At 36.0% G+C, this 19192-nt stretch overlaps 1 long non-coding RNA gene across 1 annotated transcript in view; it reads left to right on the top strand.

The window, feature by feature from the left end:
* The first annotated feature begins 301 nt into the window (after window positions 1-301).
* Window positions 302-19192, top strand: part of LOC133773669 (uncharacterized) — a 35368-nt gene continuing 16477 nt past the window's right edge. The window contains exon 1 of the long non-coding RNA XR_009867953.1: window positions 302-355. This is a non-coding gene — a long non-coding RNA (uncharacterized LOC133773669). The remainder of the gene's footprint in view (window positions 356-19192) is intronic.

Raw genomic sequence — 19192 nt, 5'->3', positions numbered from 1 at the left:
GAAATCCCCCTTAGCAAAAATATCTATCAAGTAGCTAGGTGAAATTAATGTTAAGCCATTTTCTAGTAATACCAATTTGCCAATACCTATATGAATATGTAATTTCAAATTGAATATGTGCATATTCACTTAACACTAGCAATTAAAATACTATCATGCTTTGGTATTTGAAAAGTGGGGTGCCAACTCCAGAATTTGAACAACCAGTGAATGCGAGAGAGGTGCATGTTTACTCAGAGCTTAGCCCTGAACCTTGTACAAGGACAGCTCACCAACAAAATCCCAACAGTTAGTACAGAGGAAGAGGCTGAAACATGGGAGACGGAAACAGTGCATACAGGAGGGAGAATGGAAGGTAAGTTTTTCTCACAGTTGTCAGACATCTTTTTCCTCAGCTCACTGTGAACTCCTGGAGAGAAAGGGTCAGACACCTGACGTAGCTGTACCTGTGGCAACACAGAGCTCAGAAAGTGGCAAAACCAGGCCAATGGGACGACTTGTTACATATGTGGCTCATTCAGTAGGGTTGTGAAGTGTGTAACATCAGCCCTTTAGGACTGCTCTGCTCTTGAGCCTATTTGAAAATTGTGGCTGCCACATCACGGCAGTAAGGACATGTCCCTAAGGGACTCAAGAGCTACCGAGTTCAAGCACATGGGAAGCACTGGGTTGTGGAAGGCTGGGAAGGGTTTGGTTAAGAGTGAAAAGATACACCGCGGGTTTTGATAAGGGCTGCCAGAGGCAGACGATGTGTTTGCATTAAATGTCCTCATGGGCCACAATAAACGCCACCTGAACTCTGTACCAATCTTGAAATGCAATATATCCTATAAAAAGACTCACATCACCTACAAGTAGCATTTGCATTATTTCAAACTCTGAAATTGAAGCCCCAAATGTCTAAACCATAGTTTAACATGTAAGTAAGGTAAGTATTAAGACTGAATAAACTAAACTGGCAATACGCAATGTTCATTATTAGAAGGCGGAATGAGAGAATGATCACTGTTGGGAGATTATGTGTCTGTGTGCACGTGTGTGTGTAAAATTGGCATTATGATCTTTAATTCAGCTTCTGGGATTAATGGCAAACATATGTATATATGAGATAAAATTTTCTAGACATACATCATCCAATGTAATTCACAAGATTTAGCTTTACCAAGGAGAAAAGGACTGGATGTCATATTTGACAACACTTTCCTGAACTGGTATATTGTATGAATATTAAATTTGACATGTTCATAAAAGTTTACACTTTTATTTATAACATGTCACATTTTAATTGCTTTTTCAATACTTTGCCTCAATAGTAAGATTTTTTTTCTGACAGTTTCATGGACTAGGAAAATAATTTAAAAGATTGTATAATAGTAAGCAAGGTATTACAATTGTATTACAAATCTGCCATGGTCTATATTTAAAAGAAATTTTATTCACTGAAATATATAAGAAAATGCTAAAGGTCTTTTGAGAATTCAGTATATTAGATTGTTCTTCATGCAAATAACTGATTAACACGCTGTCCATATATCTTTCTCATTTATGAAGATAAATAATTATAGAACTCAGATAACACCTAACTGAATCCTCAGACTATCCATCAGTGCCCCAAGGAAGTCCATTCCACATCTTCTCATCAGGATCATGAGGCATGGCAACTTCAGCATAAACTGGAAGAAGTATTTTAGGACTTTTATTCCAGCAGTTATACTCTCAGAGTATTATTATATCGTGCTTTTGCACTTATAATTTAAACTCTGGTGTTTTGTGGTACTCTTTGTAGAAATATTGAGAAGCATTATCCATTCCAGTACCTCAAGCAATACATTTGAGAAGAGTGTGTGTGGTGTGTGTCAGACAAGGCTATAGATCAACAACAGGGCAGACATTTGGAACATCAGTTAAGTCATGGTATGCTTGTGTCCCGTGTCTGGGTGCTTGGTTTGAGTCCGAGCTCCTCATCTTTCCTTCTAGCTTCCTTCTGCTCACATCCTGGGAGGTAGCAGATGATGACTCAAGTGCTAGGTGCCTGTCACATACAAGGGAGAACCAAATTGAGTTTGAGGTCTGTCCAACAATTCCTGGATGTCTGTCTCTCTGCTTTTCAAATGAATTGAACATAAATTTAATTTTTTACAATAAAACAATGATAGTCTTCTTTTTTTTTAAATTTTGACTTACTTTTTAAAAGAGTCAGTTTTATTGATAGAATTCTAAGGACATAATGCTATTCCCTTTTCCCCTCTCTCCCTCCCCCTCTCTCCCTCCCATCTAACTTCCTTCTCTCTTTCTTTCTATCTTTTCAAGTTTTTTTTTTCCTTTTTTTTTAAATTTACTTGACAGGTAGAGTTATAGATAGTGAGAGAGAGAGAGAGAGAGAGAGAGAGAGAGAGAGAGAGAGAGAGAAAGGTCCTCCTTCCGTTGGTTCATTACCCAAATGGAAGCTAAGGTTGGCGCCGCACTGATCTGAAGCCAGGAGCCAGGTGCTTCCTCCTGGTCTCCCATGTGGGCACAGGGGCCCAAGCACTTGGGCCATCCTCCACTGCCCTCCCGGGCCACAGCAGAGAGCTGGACTGGAAGAGGAGCAACTGTGACCAGAACTCGGCACCCATGTGGGATGCCGGCGCCACAAGCAGAGGATTAACCAAGTGAGCCACGGCATAGACCCCATATCTTTTCAGTTTTTGAGAGTCCATATTTTAAATACACATTACAGTACAAAGGCACAATACTTCACCTGAGAAGAAGTTTAAAAGCAGAAAGCAAAATGATCCTAGTTTATTGGAGATATGGACAACAGCTATAAACAATAATTGAATGGGAAAATGACAGCTCTGTTTTTAACTGTTTTGCTGTGGTTGAAGCACAGGGAAGTTTTGCAGCAATGTCTGGTACACTATTAGCATTTTATAAACACCACGTATATGTTAATTCAGAGATCTGCTAATTCTACCTGTGAATCTCGGAAGTCCTTTCCCTGAATTTTACTTTTGTTCTTCTTTTCTGTATTACATAATTATTTTCCTGGTACATGCCCCAGTGACTTTCACGATCTTTTAAAAACATGACCCAATTATGACTTTAAATGTTCCACAGGTAGTTAATTTCCTCAAGTGGATTATTATTGAGGGCGATATCAATTACGAAAATATCAAGATTTTAAGGTCTAAGAACTCAAGTTCCTTTCTCAAGGTCAAACACTGGACAAGCCTAGAAAAGTGCCGCAGTATAGTTGGTGTGAGGCAGGGAGTTCAGGAGGCTACAGGGTTATAGGAAGCAGGAGCTGCGAGGCAGGACCTGGAGAGCTGGGTCTACAGGAGATGGTGCTTAGAGAAACTACTCTGCTTCAGGAAGTGCTCACTCCGCTACAGATTCTGTAGCACTGCAAGTATCTGCCACAGCAGGAAGTCAGGTTATATCGGTGTGTGGTTCTGTTTTCAAATTACATCGTATCTCCTTATATTTTCTTCCATTGTTTTCCTCACAATTGTAAGTCCATTGATGATCACTTATTGCTTAACTAGATGTGTCTGATGGAAATGCCTGATTTTCTCCAGCCTGTCTGGGCACACTGGGTTATGTCATCCCATAAACTCTGCAATATCATCAGAGAGTATTAGATACAAATTCTACTTTTGACTGATTGAAACTATTGCTTATCTTTTATAAAACTTTTTTTCTCATTTGTTAAAATGTGCAAATATTGTAAACAAATGCAGGATTTAGTGTGATATTACAGGAGAAATTATGTGGCTGGATATATTCTGGCCTCTGATACTGGTTACAGATCATGTTATCTTGCATAAGAAATTGAGCTTCTTGAGGCCCAAAACTAATATCAACAATATTAACCCCAATAGTTCATGTGAGTTTTAAGGAAAATTGCTTTTAAGTGCTTTGCCCACAGTGGGAATTCATGATGGTGGTTGTCTTTAGTGTCATTTTGTGTCTTTGGTTATTATTGTTGTTGTTCTTAATGTCACAGATGTAAAGATGAATGCTTAATTCAAATTTATTAATATTTACTGGTTTTCTGGTCTGTTATATGCAGTGGACACTTGGAAATTTACTCTCACAATTTTTACCTAGAATTATAATTGCCAGCACATGATAGACCTTGGAAAATGGCAGTATTGTTATTTTAAAAAGCACCCAATACCTGTTCAACACAGTGGTGTGAGAGGAAAGGAAGTGATACAGGGAGACATCTCAGCCAACACAGTACACGGTCCACGTGAATTCATGGTTCTCTAAGATCCATGTCACAGAACAGGGAGACGTCTCAGCCAACACAGTACACGATCCACATGAATTCATGGTTCTCTAAGATCCATGTCATGGAACAGGGAGACATCTCAGCAAACACAGTACACGATCCACATGAATTCATGGTTCTCTAAGATCCATGTCACGGAACAGGGAGACGTCTCAGCCAACACAGCACACCATCCACATGAATTCATGGTTCTCTAAGATCCATGTCACGGAACAGGGAGACGTCTCAGCCAACACAGCACACCATCCACATGAATTCATGGTTCTCTAAGATCCATGTCACGGAACAGGGAGACGTCTCAGCAAACACAGTACACCATCCACATGAATTCATGGTTCTCTAAGATCCATGTCATGGAATAGGGAGACGTCTCAGCCAACACAGTACACGATCCACATGAATTCATGGTTCTCTAAGATCCATGTCATGGAACAGGCTTTGCTAGCCTTGTTTTATGTATTCTTATTAATTATATTAATTATCATATATTACCAACTCAAAAATGAAATCAAATTTGAAGTGTTGAGATGACAACATAAAGAATTACAGCTTTCTGGCATTTATACATACGCTACTTAAAAGATACTTTTATGTAAAATGAACCTGTTTAAAATTGAACAGGCTAATGTGCAACTTTTACTAATGTGAACTTTTGTTCTTGAATATTCAAGTAAGAAAATTGGTATATATTTTGGAAATACAGATATAACACCTTGGTAGCAAACCAGTTCATAAATAGCCAATGTTTCTAAAGTCTATAATTGAGAATAAATGAAGAAAATCGTTTCTTTAATTTTATATTCCTAATTGCTCAAGTTGCTTACAGACTTTTTCAAATGAGCTTTTAAAAAATTCCTGACATGAATCTTCAGTACACAAATACTTTTGTATATTATCACGTGACTACTCAGTATTTAGATATCAAAAAGATATACATATTTAGTAGTATGTTCTGGAAACACAATATTCTGTTGAATTTTCTCATGCTTCTGAATTACAAATCTTTTTTTGCACTACTAGCCACTGATTTGATATGATTTCAGTTAAGCTGAAATTTCTTCAAATTTCTTCTCAATTTAAAGTCTGTGTAACAACATATGTGCTCTGATGAGAAATTCTGTAGTGATACTGTTGGAACTTCAAGCAACTGGGGAATGTGAAAGAGAAACTTCACACTAAATTGAACTCTAGACACCAAAATTACTGGTCTAATTAGCTATTGTTTTTCACCACTATTGTTTTGGACACTGAAATGTAAAATTTACATGTATTTTCTCTTTTGTCTTCACAATGCTGAAGTAAACACTATAGAACAGTGTTTCACAGATGATTAAAATTCAGGACAAGGGATGGAGTACCTTTTTACCGCCAAGGGCCATTTAGATATTTATAACATCGTTAGTGAGCCATAAAAATTATCAACTTAAAAATTAGCCTGTTATAGATACATTGAATATTGAGTGCCACCTGTGGTTGCTTTGGCAGTGCCAGACCAAATGATTTCACAAGGTTTATATGGCTCGTTGGTCAGATCTTCCCCCTACCCCTTTAAACAAATAACTGACAATCTTGCAGTTGATAGAGCAAGCAAAGAAACTTGATCCAACCGATGGAAAATCTGCAGCATGTTCACCATGTCTGTTAGTGTCTGTTAGTGATTAATTCTAAACTGTGTTAACCAGAGCTACTCAGATGAATTACATGAGAATATCTCGTAGAATTTAGCCATGCTTAGATATGTCTTTGGAACTCAACAGATGCATTGAACACAACTTTTTTGATGTTCTGAACTTATTACTTCCCTCTTTGAGGAAACTGGGGGTTTAGATCAATAATTCTAGCCTGAAAAGGTGGTTCCATGTGGACATATGTGGTGATTTAAACTTCTAGAATTGAAACCTTGAATTGGTGCATCTCAAACCAATGTTCCCAACTTTTCACCTTCAGTCTGCTCTGATATGAAGTAAAACTGTCTCCTGTGATTATCTGATCGAGAATCTATTATTGATTACTAAAAGAGATAAGAGGCCACCAGAACAAACTAATACATATTATTATAGGAACACATTATATATACTGAATATATATAGTACAATATTAAGATTATATAAATCAATTATTTGCTGCAGGGTTATAGGAGGGAAAAAGTTTGATTTTGAGTGAGACTCACTCACTCAATACATTCTTTGTGCAAACGTCTTATGCAGATTTAAAACAAGAAATCATTGATCAAGGAGCATTATATAGAGATATTCAAAAAGTTCATGGTAAAAGCATATTATGAATAAAAACTGCATGGCTTTCAATAAATTTGTACCAAAGTAAACATGTTTCAAATCCATTTTTGTCACAACCACTTTGATGCATCCATCAACTTATGCACAAACTAATTCATCCCTAATTAGAATTCTGTTATCCCCATTGCTAAATATGAATGAACAGAGGCACAGCAGAAAAAGAATCCATACTATTATGGAGTCAACTGCAGAATTCACTCTTGTAGCCATCATGCACTTCTTTCTCTTATGCACCCAGGCACTGCTGCACCACTGTGGTCGCCAATAGTGAGTTTAACTAACAATGTCCCTGTCAGCTTAGAGCTTAGGGCCTGGGTGTGGTTCCACACTCTAGAGCCATTTTTTTCAAAGAAGTTTCCTCAGAATTGCTTTGTTCCTGTGGTCACTATGGCAACACCTAAAGAGAGAGAGATGACATGAAGACAGACAGATGATAAATAATTGGGTAGATATAATAGTCCTGTGTCACAAGGAGGGTTGTGATGTATTTAATCCTTAGAAATATTCAGCAGCCTATAAACAAGAGAATAGATAAGATGAAATGATATTCAAAATATTATGTTTTAAAAACAAAGCTGAAAATTGAGTAATGTATTAAAAACTCACCTAAGAAACAGAAATCAAGTAACTTTGGGCAAAAATCTAGAAAATATATACATGAGATAAGCAACTTGGTAGTGAATAAAGATATCCTTAATTATAAAAATAATATTTAACACACTTTTAACTTTAAAAATAATTCAAACAAATCAAAATTGTAGATAACATACATTTCTGTGGATTTGGAAATGATATATTATAATAGAGATTATTTGTTCCTGAAGAATGACACCAAATGTTCATGTTCCATAACTTCTCTGCTATTTCTCTGTAATATCAGAAAACTAATTAGAAAAATTGAGAGATTATTACCAGACATAAGATAGAAAGTGTGTTTTGTTGTTGTTGTTGTTATTAAGACATGCCTTCAGGATAATGCAAATTAAACTGCCAAAAGGACATCCTGGCAAAATGTTCTCTGGAGCATTTGACTCAGATGATTAAAAGAAAATAAATGAATAGGTTATCTAATCCTGGAGGGGGATATTACAACGCTTCACATACCTCTTCAGTAGAAATTCTAATTTTTATCATCTGGGACCCAGCATGATTGTAACTCAAAATCTGTCAGGAAACATTCTCGAATAATTGAAAGCCATTTCATTTACCAATACCCACATAATACTCTGATAACTCCCTTGATGGGAGTTACCTTTCTTAGCATTCCAATAGCTGTTACTTAAAGTAGCCACTCTAATGGCATTCCTAACAGAATAAGTGTTTAAAATTATACTGCTTTCATTATCAAATTCTAATCAAAATAGTTTTAATTAATATGACATTTCAAAAATTTAAATTAATATATTTGGGGAGTGAAAGCACAGACAGTTTCTCTCCACCTGTCTCTTTCATATAAAATAAATATAAGTAAATTAAAAAAAAATTAGGAAAGCAGTCAGAGTCATTGTCCACTTTTGATAGCAGAACTTTATGTGATAACTGTTTATAATTTTTGCCAACATATATGTGAAATTTGTATGTAACTATATTTTATTATCTCAATAAGAGCTCAGGTATTAACATAGCATCTTAAATAGTTGGTAGATATCCAATCCTTATTTTTCTAGAATGATTTACTAGATCATACACTAGATATAAATTTTCAACAAAGTCTAATGATCTTTGGATTGGCATGTGCTTTGAAGAGATCGCTAATACCTCTGAGTCTCAGTGGCCTCAATTTATCAAGTTAGGGACCTGGACATTAAGTCCTACCTCCAGGCAGAAGTCCCCTGGTTCATGCTAAGGAGTAGCAAATTATGTGAACCTGCCACTTTCCCCTAGTGATGACACCACCAGGCTGAAAATGTGCAGGTCTAGGGTCAGCCACGTTATTAGGTCCATCAGACAAGGACACTACAGTGTCCACTTTTCCACTGATATTAGTGATGGAGGATGAAAAGTATCAGGAGGACAAAAGGTCAGCACGCTTCTCCTTCTGATCGAAAATAAAATTCAAGTTAAATGACCAAATATCATTTGAGTTCCTCAGTTTAATTTCTAAGGTATTTGGTGTATGAAGTTGGAATAACTTCCATATTTCTACACACATACAAAGTAATGACGTTTAAGATAATCAATCAGTATCTCAGTAGTTTAGATAGATGGGTAATTTTCTTTGTTTTTTTTCTATATGTAGTGGGTTTGTGAGCATTCAGAATACAATGTACTCCACTTTCATCTTCAGATTCGAATGGCTATTTTTAAAGCTATCATTACGAATGTGTAGCCTATTAATAGAGAAGGAAATGGTATATAGTCATTTTAGAAAAAATGAATTGATTTAATATGTCTATAAGGTAAATGTGCATATACTAATCTGAAGAAATGTATTTATTAAAATTAGACAATAAAATAAAAATAATAGAAAGGATTCTATTTATAACATCAATAGTAAAAGCATAAACAATATTTTTATGGAAAGGACTTAAAACATTCTAGAGATGTTTATTCTTTCTGCAATGTACTATTTCAACACAGTGTCAGTCAAATATAACAAAAATGTCCTTTATATGATCTAAAACAATCCCTAAGAACAAGACATGCAGAAAGGTAAAAATTATTATGAAAAGGGACAGGAAAGGCTATAAGCCTATCTTCATTTTAAAAGGAATATCATAAAGATACATGAATTAAAATAATATGAGTTTAGGCTAAAATCATCATGCATAAAAGTGCAATGTAATGTTGTTTTATAAAAGTTGCTAGCATTTTAAATAACTAACAAAATGGGTTATTTAACAAAATGGTTACAATAAATGATTAATATCCAAAGAAAAATAAGAATGCTTATTTGCCTAAATTTCAAAAGTCCAAATGAATTTCATGATTGAACCATGAAAAATTAATCCACATAACCAGATATGATTATTGAATATTTTATAATCATGGAATGGGAAAATCTTTCTAAGCAAAACCCATAAGATCTCAAAAATCAATAATTCATATGGGGAAAAAATGATTTTGACTAACCTAAAGCAAAAACATGTGGTTTAGGAAGATACATGCAGGATAAATAAAAAAAGAAAAGAAAATCATTTCAAAGTATTTGAAAAAAGTCAGTGTACCTCATAGACCAAGAGATTACAGTGCAGCAAGGAAAGAGACAATGTGAAAATGAGTACATATACTAATAACAATGACAAAATAATCTCACAATTCAAAAAAAGGCTAATAAAACCAATGATGAGATACCACTTTCGTCATATTGGACAATCATAGAAACTCAGAGATTATCAGAAAGTGGTGATGTAAGAAGCTGCCTTCATACTGTGTTGCCTAACTATGAAGTGATACCGCCCTTTGGAAGTGCAGACTGGAATTTTTATCCAAATGCAGTAGAAATCATTTTTCACCTACCTAAATTCCCGTTTGTACAGAGATACATGTCTTGAAATGATAGGTAAGCAACTCTTTTCTTATAATTTTATTTACATCTTTATTTTTAAATAGAATGATGAAAGTGCCTAAAATATTGAAACTGGCAAAATAAAATCCATTCAAAATACAGAGTTCTCTGACAGTCAAAAAGAATGAGAGTGAGAAAGAGATATATATGTCCTGCAGTGGACAGACCCTAAGATATATTACAATCAAAAACAAGAAAAATGGGAAGATGACACTTCAAAAACATTTATAAAAGTAAAGGAAGTTCTTGACAATGGCTCCATGTGAAGAATAAAATACCTGTAAATGGAGAAGTCCAATGAGTTGAAATTAGGAAGCATATAATTTATGTTTAGATTAGCATATACTTCTTTAAAATCAGTAGGGGTAAGCATCCTAAGAAGAAGAAAAAATCATTATTTCAGCTGTTTGTTCTTTCCCCACTGGAGATTTCAATCCATGTCTACTCTTCACCCAGTCAGAGCTACTTCTTTCTCTTTATTTCCACAAGGTTTGTTATTACCTTCTCTCACACTATATAATTTGCTTATTTATTTAATTAACTCCTTGGATCAGAAAATTTCAAACCCAACTCCTAGAAAGTATTTGACATACATAAATAAGCAATAAATACTTGGTAAATACGTGCTTATACCTCTCCATTCCTCAGAAACATGTCTGGCGTAGGAGATCTCTAATGAGCTCTTTCATTTCAATTTCTATCTCCCAAATCCATCTGAGCTACTCCTTTTAATTACATGCTCTGGTTACACTGACCCTTTTCCTGTTTCTGTCCCCTCTGGCTTCCACCTAAAGGCACAGAACATCTGTGGTTTTGTTTCTGCCTAGAGAGAGTATCTCCTCCCCACTTATCACCTATTTTCTTTTTCCTTCTTACCTTTCAAATATAAATGTAAATTCCTAGCAAAGAATATTTTTGACCAGCTCATACCTAGAGTTTTTTCCCCTTCTCTCAGAAGTCAACATTTTAATACAGATATTTGATCTTATTTTCCAATTATGTACATCTTTGTGTGTTTGGTGTCTTAATTTGTGGTTTATTTTTTCCTGGGCTACAGTAAGTATTAGCTTAACAACAACAACACAAAATCCTTGAAATATATCACTCTACATTCACACTTTTGTGTTGTGACTTTCATGTAGTATTTTTAATAAATGTGTGTTAATGAATACACATATATATTTAATATAAACTTATATATGTGCTATGCTCAATGCTATGTAGAATAGGGACTAATACTATGTGCACTGTAGACTCAGTACATAGTTTTGAATGAAATAAGTCACTTCATTCAGCCATTAGTATTTACATTTCTTACTATTTATGGATTTTGTTTTATTCAAAAGAAAGAGTTCTACCATCCACAGGTTCACTTCCCAGATGCCTCCAATAACTGGGACTGAAGCAGACGGAAGCCAGAAACTGGAAACTCAGTCGGGGTAGCAGGGACACAACTACTTGAGCCATCACAGCTGCATCCCAGGGTCTGCATTAGCTGGAATGTAGAGTCAAGAGCAGGTATCAAAGCCAGGTACTCAGGTTTGGGATATGAACAACTTAAACTGTTTCTATAACAGTAGTCTAAACACATCCCCTGTTTGTCATTTTGTAACTTGAACCTAAGCATTCACTAAACCCATGCCTCTTAGAAACTATCACTTTCTTTCTCAATCTTTGTCTCTTTGTTTCTATTTAAATAGCCAGCCTTCAGCTGTCTTTCATTTTGTTTTATATCATTTCAGGGTTCCTGGAATTGTTAATGCCAATGAAAGATAGAGATGGAAATGTATTCATATTCTTAATGAATCATAATCTCACATGAGATACAAAGACAGGAGCAATGGGGCATTCTCAACATTTATGATGGGTGAAGAAAACTGACTCCATGAAACTCTTCTTGAGAGCATTCTTCGTAACAGGAAGAAGCACACAAGAATGTCCAAAGAAACCAGTCAGTGAGGGTGTGCTTGATGAACACGTTGACCGTTGTGATGTGACTTAACACTTAGTTTTCAATAGGTAGGTTTTTCTTGATGAACTTAGTGACTTCCCTTGGATAATAAGAACAGGATTTTGCTTGGAGGTTGAAGCACCTATAGAGCAGAAAAAATAGCTCCTATGAAAGGACTGTAAACGATGGGGCAGACATACTGATAAGCAACATAAGATGGTAGAGTAGAAAGCTAAGCCAAAGAGATTGTATTCTTTCCAGTATTTTAGAGTTTGAGGCTGAAAACACAAGAAACTTTATGTTCATGACAAATAGAAGAAGGTGAGGAGAGTAGGATATGGGAGAGATAGTGAATCAATTTGATAGAAGCTGAACTTAGGGACAAATGAGGAAAGTGTGTTCAGGATAAGTGTGGGTTATCCAGGAAGGGAAGGAAGAACAGCTCTGAGAGGTTCCTCTCATTGTAAACAGATTAAAATATTTGGGATGATTTACTATTTTACGTTTTCTTCTGAAGTAAATATTGTGATCATTTGCTGATAACTGTATGAGAATTTGGCTGGTGAAAGCTTTGGATAATTCTAGAGATCATTTAGAAGGCATGGGGTTTTGTAGAAGGTTGTCATAATACCATGCTATTTAGTGAGGTGGGAATTCATTAAATTATTATACTAAATCCCTAATATCTGGCTTTACACTACAATTTTACTAAAACATGAAGTTTCATTTTAAAGGACAATTGAAACAGAATGTCAAGGAGAGCAAATGGTTGATGATACTTAAAGATCAGTTGGTTGACAAGGGAGGACAGTGTCACCATAATTCCTAACCAGAAAAAGATGCAACAGAGAAAGAGAACTATAGAACAATATTCCTGATGAACATAGAGGCACATATCTTCCACAAAATGCTAGCCAATCGAATCCAACAACACATCAGAGAGATTATCCACACAGACCAAGTGGGATATATCCCTGGTATGCAGAGATGGGCCATCATGGGCAAATCAATAAGAGTGAAACATCAGTTCATTAACTGAAGAATAAAAATCATATGATTATGTCAGCAGATACAATATCCTTTCATGATGAAAATTCTCCTCAACACAATCAAGGCAATTTATGACAAATCCACTGTCAGCATCCTATTGAATAGGGGAAAGCTGGAAGCGTTTCCACTAAGATCTGGAACCAGACAGGGATGCCCGCTCTCACCATTGCTATTCTGTATAGCCCTGGAAGTTTTAGCCAGAGCCATTAGGCAAGAAAAAGAAATAAAAGGGATAGAAATTGTAAAGGAGGAAGTCAAATTATCCCTATTTGCAGATGACATGATTCTATATATAGTCAAATGAAAAGAATATTGGAACTCATAAAAGAGTTTGGTAAAGTGGTAGAGCATAAAATTAACACACAAAAATCACTAGCCTTCATATACACAGACAATACCATGGCTGAGAAGGAACTTTAGGTCACAATAGCAAAAAAAAAAAAATTAAATGCCTTAGAATAAGTTTACTTAAGTAAACAAAAGATCTCTATGATGATATAGACATAACGAAATAGAAGAATATACAAAAAAGTGGAAAATTTTTCCATGTTTGTGGATAGAAAGAATCAACATCGTCGAAATGTCCATACTACCCAAAGCAATTTACATATTCAATGTGATTCAAACCAAAATACTAATGATAGTCTTCTCAGATCTAGAAAAATCTTTGCTAAAATTCATATGGAAACACAAGAGGCCCCGATAGCTAAAACATTCATATATCTATCTATATGTGTGTGTATGTGTGTGTGTGTGTATATATATATATATATATATATATATATAACAACGCCAGATTCACCATACTACCAGATTTTAAAACATATTACAGGATAGTAATAATCAAGATAATAGTGATGTATTTTATTTTTTTTGTGTGTGTTCGAATCTATGGAAGATTATATTTCTTAATAGAACAATTTGCTTTTTAGCAGTTGTTATAAATACATTTCTTTGTCTAGGTCTCATGATTTCAACTCTGATATATTAAGTTGGCTAATTGCTTATGCAACCCCCATTACCTGAGATCTGAATTCTAGGTGTCAGAAATTCCAAAACACCCATTGCATAATATATGGGTGTATCAAAACATCACCCTGTAACCCATAAATATGCACAATAAATGCATCACTGAAAAACAAAATTGCCCTTAAAAATTAAAGTCCCTATAATGCCATGGTCTGCACTTTCCAGAGTGCTTCCTCCCTACTCATTGTCTCCTTTTTATGCCTGGAAATGCAAGCTTTCTAGTACTTTGTTAAGCCGTTCGTCTAGAATATATTAAATACACATGTACTCATTTTTTAGAATTCTAAATCTGCAGACTTCTGGACAAAATATAGCATTTCCAAAACAGATCATTTGAATATTCTTGTGGACATTTCACTCTCGCATAAATTTAAACATGTTTATTTTCTTTATGGAAATGTCTTGTTTTCACTAAATGATTTTTTTGTCTATCAGAATACACATTTGGAAAAATCTTTATTCTGTCTCTTGATCTTTTAATGTAGTTTTGTATGCTTTTTGCTATTGAATTGTGTAAGCTTCTTATATATTTTAGATATTTGCTCCTTATCAGATATAAGATTTGCAAAGACTTCCACTAAATCAATAGTTACGTTTTCGCTTTGTTTGCTTAATTTGCTGCAAAGAGCTTTTTCATTTGCTATAACTCAACTTGTTTATTTTTTGCCTTTATCCCTCTTAACTGGTGTGACATCAAAAAAGTCAATGTCAAGTCCAACATCACAAGTGATTTCCCTCTGCTTTCAGGAATTCCATGGTTCTGGCTTATGTTTAGTTTTTTAAGTAATTTGGGCTTGGATTTGGGTATAGTGTAAGACAAGGATCCAGATTCACTCTCTTGCATGTCCTGTGTATATGCACTTTCCCCAACAACATTAATTGAAGAGAATATTTTGTCCCCATGTGTCTTTGTGGTGGCCTTGTCAGGAATTAGTTAACTGCATAAGCTTAATTTGAACTTATACTGTGTTAAATGTCTTTTTTATTTTGTTTTGTTTGTGTTTTATTTTGATTGCTGTAGTTTCATAATACAATTTGAAATCAGGAAATGTGATGCCTTCAACTTTTTTGTTTTTGAGATTTGTTTGCAAATTGGAACCTCTGTGGTTCCACATACAATTTAGGATTTTTTGTTGTATGTTTTGTGAAAAAAAAAAAAAAAGCATTGGAGTTTTTATAGGGATAGAGTTTAATATGTTTAATGCTCTGCTTAACGTGAATGTGTAACAGTATATTCTTCCAGCCCATGAACATGTGATATCTCTCCATTTATTTCTGCCTTCTTCAATTTTCCCAAAGAAGATATAAAATTGCTAAAATTATGTATACATATATATAATTTCTCAACATCACTAATTATTTCGGAGATGTAACTTAAAACACACTGAGATACTGCATCACACTGCAGATGACAATTATAAAAAATGCAGGAGGTAACAATGATGGTGAGGGTGTGAAGTCAGCTGTTTATATCCCTGAGTTCTGCATTGTGCATTCAACTATGGGTAAAAATTATTCAGAAAAGGAAAATAGAATCTATACTGACTATGTACAGACTTTTGTCCTTTTCCTTATTTCCTAATAATACAGTACCTATAAAAACTATTTATATTGTTTTGACATTGTATTATGTATTGTACACAATCTAAACATAATTTAAGATATACAGCAGGATGTTGGTAGTTTATATGCAGATAGTATACAAAATTTGATATGAGGACTTCAGCATGTGTGGGTATGGATCCAGAGGAATTCTGGAATCCATTTGCTGCAAATATCAATGGGCAACTGTATACATATGTGTGCATGTGTGTACATATATGTGTCCAGGTGTACATGTGTATGTATATGTATATGTGTGTGAGTGTGCAGTGGCTCATGGAATTCACAGTCTGGTAAATGAGATACTTACTTCAAATTTAAAAAAAAATTCAAAATATAGTAAGTGCTCTTACCAGAGAATTGCAAGGCTGTAAAGCAGAAGCAACTATCCCAAAAGCAAGTCAGGGAGAAGCAGCCTTCTCCACGTTGGGAGGAGTGGAGGCTGAAAGCATTTTCTAGACAGTGTTCACGAATCCAATTGTAGAACCAGCATGACACGCTAGGGAAGGAGAGTTACAGGAAACTGTAGGTTGAGAAAGGCAGGGTCTGGGAGAAAGATGTGGCTGGGACAATTTTCTTAGGAAAGTACGGATTATACATGAGCATATTTAGATGCACACAGCATTTACCTTGATTGAGAAAACCAGGTCTCTACAAAGTAAGGCCGACATGCCTGAATTCATGTGAAAATGAAACCTCTCTCCCACAATACCCATACCGACACGCTACAGCATGAGGTGCAAGGCTTCAGATACGTGTGCTGTTGTTGTTACAGCTGTGAACTGTGGGTTTTTTTTTTTTTGTTTATTTGTTTGTTTTTTGTTTTTTTTTTTTAATACGCGGGGTGGACAGTGAGAGAGAGACAGAGAGAAAGGTCTTCCTTTGCCGTTGGTTCACCCTCCAATGGCCGCTGCGGCTGGCGCATCTCGCTGATCCAAAGCCAGGAGCCAGGTGCTTCTCCTGGTCTCCCATGGGTTGCAGGGCCCAAGCACTTGGGCCATCCTCCACTGCCTTCCCGGGCCATAGCAGAGAGCTGGCCTGGAAGAGGGGCAACCGGGATAGAATCCGGCGCCCCAACCGGGACTGGAACCTGGTGTGCCGGTGCCGCAAGGCGGAGGATTAGCCTTTTGAGCCACGGCGCCGGCCTGAACTGTTTTTAAAATAAACTGGCAAGGCTGAAAGCAGCACAGAGAAGCAGGAGAAAAGACATTAGAATCATGTGTCATGCCACCCATCAGAGCTGCCTACACTTAATACTTTAATAAATTTCCTCCTGCTGATTTAGATGAGAGAAGAACACAATGAGGATCACATCCAGACGTATCCATTAGCCTCTGGGAATTTTGGTCTAGTTTTACTGAAGACACTGACTCCTGGTAATCCACAGTCTTCCGTAGTTTGCATATGGGCACATTTTACGTGGTGCTGGACCTAGGCAGTGTCAGGGAGATGCTTGCCCTCTTACACTCCCCAGCTCAGTGAGGTTTATTTCCACGTGTTTCCACGCAGAAGTCAGCTCCAGATGCAATCTCCTTGGGCACGTTCCACTAAGGATGAACCTCCTCTCTATTTTGTGGCTCACATATGTGTTCATAAAAGGACATGTAGGGCTGCTTAGGAAATTGTTATGATCATTGCCAAAATACTTGGTTACTTAAAATCTCTTGACAAAATTATACTAGTCACATTTCTCACTGCTCTTCTCTGCTCGTTTGCAGTTAGATTCTACTCCTTCTTTCTGCATGGACCAAGGTGAAAATGAAATTTCACAGGCAATAGCATAGCATCTATTCCTTTTCTACTGAGCAAAATTTAAAAGCAAAAAGTATGTTGCAAAAAATTTGTGTTCTCAGCTGACATCTGTAAGTTGCATGAATGTTTTTCTGCTGTTTTCAGCATACATAGTAAATTTAGAAATATGAGAGAAGTAAACAAAAATACAAACAAAATCTGCTCTGAAATTAAAATATCTTGGTGTAAATTAGTTTTAGCATATATCCTATTTAGTTAATTTGCCTAAGAGCACAAATACTTTAGTTAGTCATTGCAAAAACAGATTTGATAACACACATTTGAGAGGTATTTTCAATGCAAAGGCAAACTATGTTTAAAGTGTGTTATAAGGGCCGGTATTGTGGTGTAGCAGGTAAACTGATGCCTGCTATGCTGGAAACCCATATGGACATGAGTTCATGTCCAGGCTACTCCACCTCTGATCCAACTCTCTGCTAATGGCCTAGGAAAGCAGCAGAAATTGACCCACAGGCTTTGACCCCGACTGCCAACATGGGAGACCCAGATAAATCTGATTCCTGACTTTGGCCTAACTCAACCAGTGCTTGTTGCAGCCACATGGGGAATGAACCCTCCTCAGTGGATGCAAGATCACTCTCGGTCCCCGTCTCTGTCTTTGTCTCTCTCTTTGTAACTCTGAGTTTCAGATAGATAAGTAAATATTTAAAAAGTGCATTGTATATAGTTAGAGTTTAAAAATATGTGCTCATTTCATCTGATTCAGTATCTAACCATTGAAGCCAATTTTTTTGAATTCCCAAGTTTTAATTACAATGCCTGATAATGATTTAAATTCAAAAGCCTATTGTGCTCAATTCCACTAAAACATCTTTTTGTTGATTCATTTAAGTACTCCATTAATCACACATAAAGCAATTTATCAATCTGTATTTTCTTACCTTTGCCCTAATCTGAAGAGACATTTTCATAATGGTTGCTTTCCCAGATTGTAGAAAATTGTGTAAGGCCATCTGCTAGCCTGAATATCTACTGTTTCTTGCACACAAGGCTGGGAGCAGCTGGCTTCCCACCACGTCAGCCTTCACAGGCACGCTGAGGTAAGCCTTTGTCCCTTCTTGTCCTGGCCCTCTGGTATTTCTCTTATAATGCATTTACCACATTATGAAGTCAGAGTTAACTTAAACACAGAAATCCACCAGTAGGCAGCGATATACATGGGAATAAAAGCAGTGTTTTAATGACAGTGCTTGGCATAAAGATGGACGCTAATAAATGTTTATAGCCGGAGGAAAATGGAGGCACAGCAGAGTTACAAGGAAAATATAAGGGAAAAAACTATGAGAGAGAATTAACAGTGAGGAATAAGCAGAGCTTATCAGAATTGTCATGTCAGCACATTAATGCATTTCAGAACTCAACTTGTGAAAGTGAAATACCAAAGATCTTGCTTTAACAGACAGTATGAACAGTTCACAGCTATTTTACTTAAAAGACATATCCTTAAAGTATCCTGTATTTTTTAAATTTTTTTAAAATATATTGATTTATTTATTTGAGAGGTAGAGTTACAGACAGTGAGAGTGAGAGACAGAGAGAAAGGTCTTCCAACTGCTGGTTCACTCCCCAAATGGCTGCAGAGGCCGGAGCTAGGCCAATCTGAAGCCAGGAGCCAGTGGCTTCTTCCAGATCTCCATGTGGGTGTAGCGGCCCAAGCATTTGGG

The sequence above is a fragment of the Lepus europaeus genome, chromosome 14, assembly GCF_033115175.1.
Source record: "Lepus europaeus isolate LE1 chromosome 14, mLepTim1.pri, whole genome shotgun sequence".
Lineage (NCBI taxonomy): Eukaryota > Metazoa > Chordata > Mammalia > Lagomorpha > Leporidae > Lepus > Lepus europaeus.
This window is presented reverse-complemented; position numbering and strand designations above follow the sequence as displayed.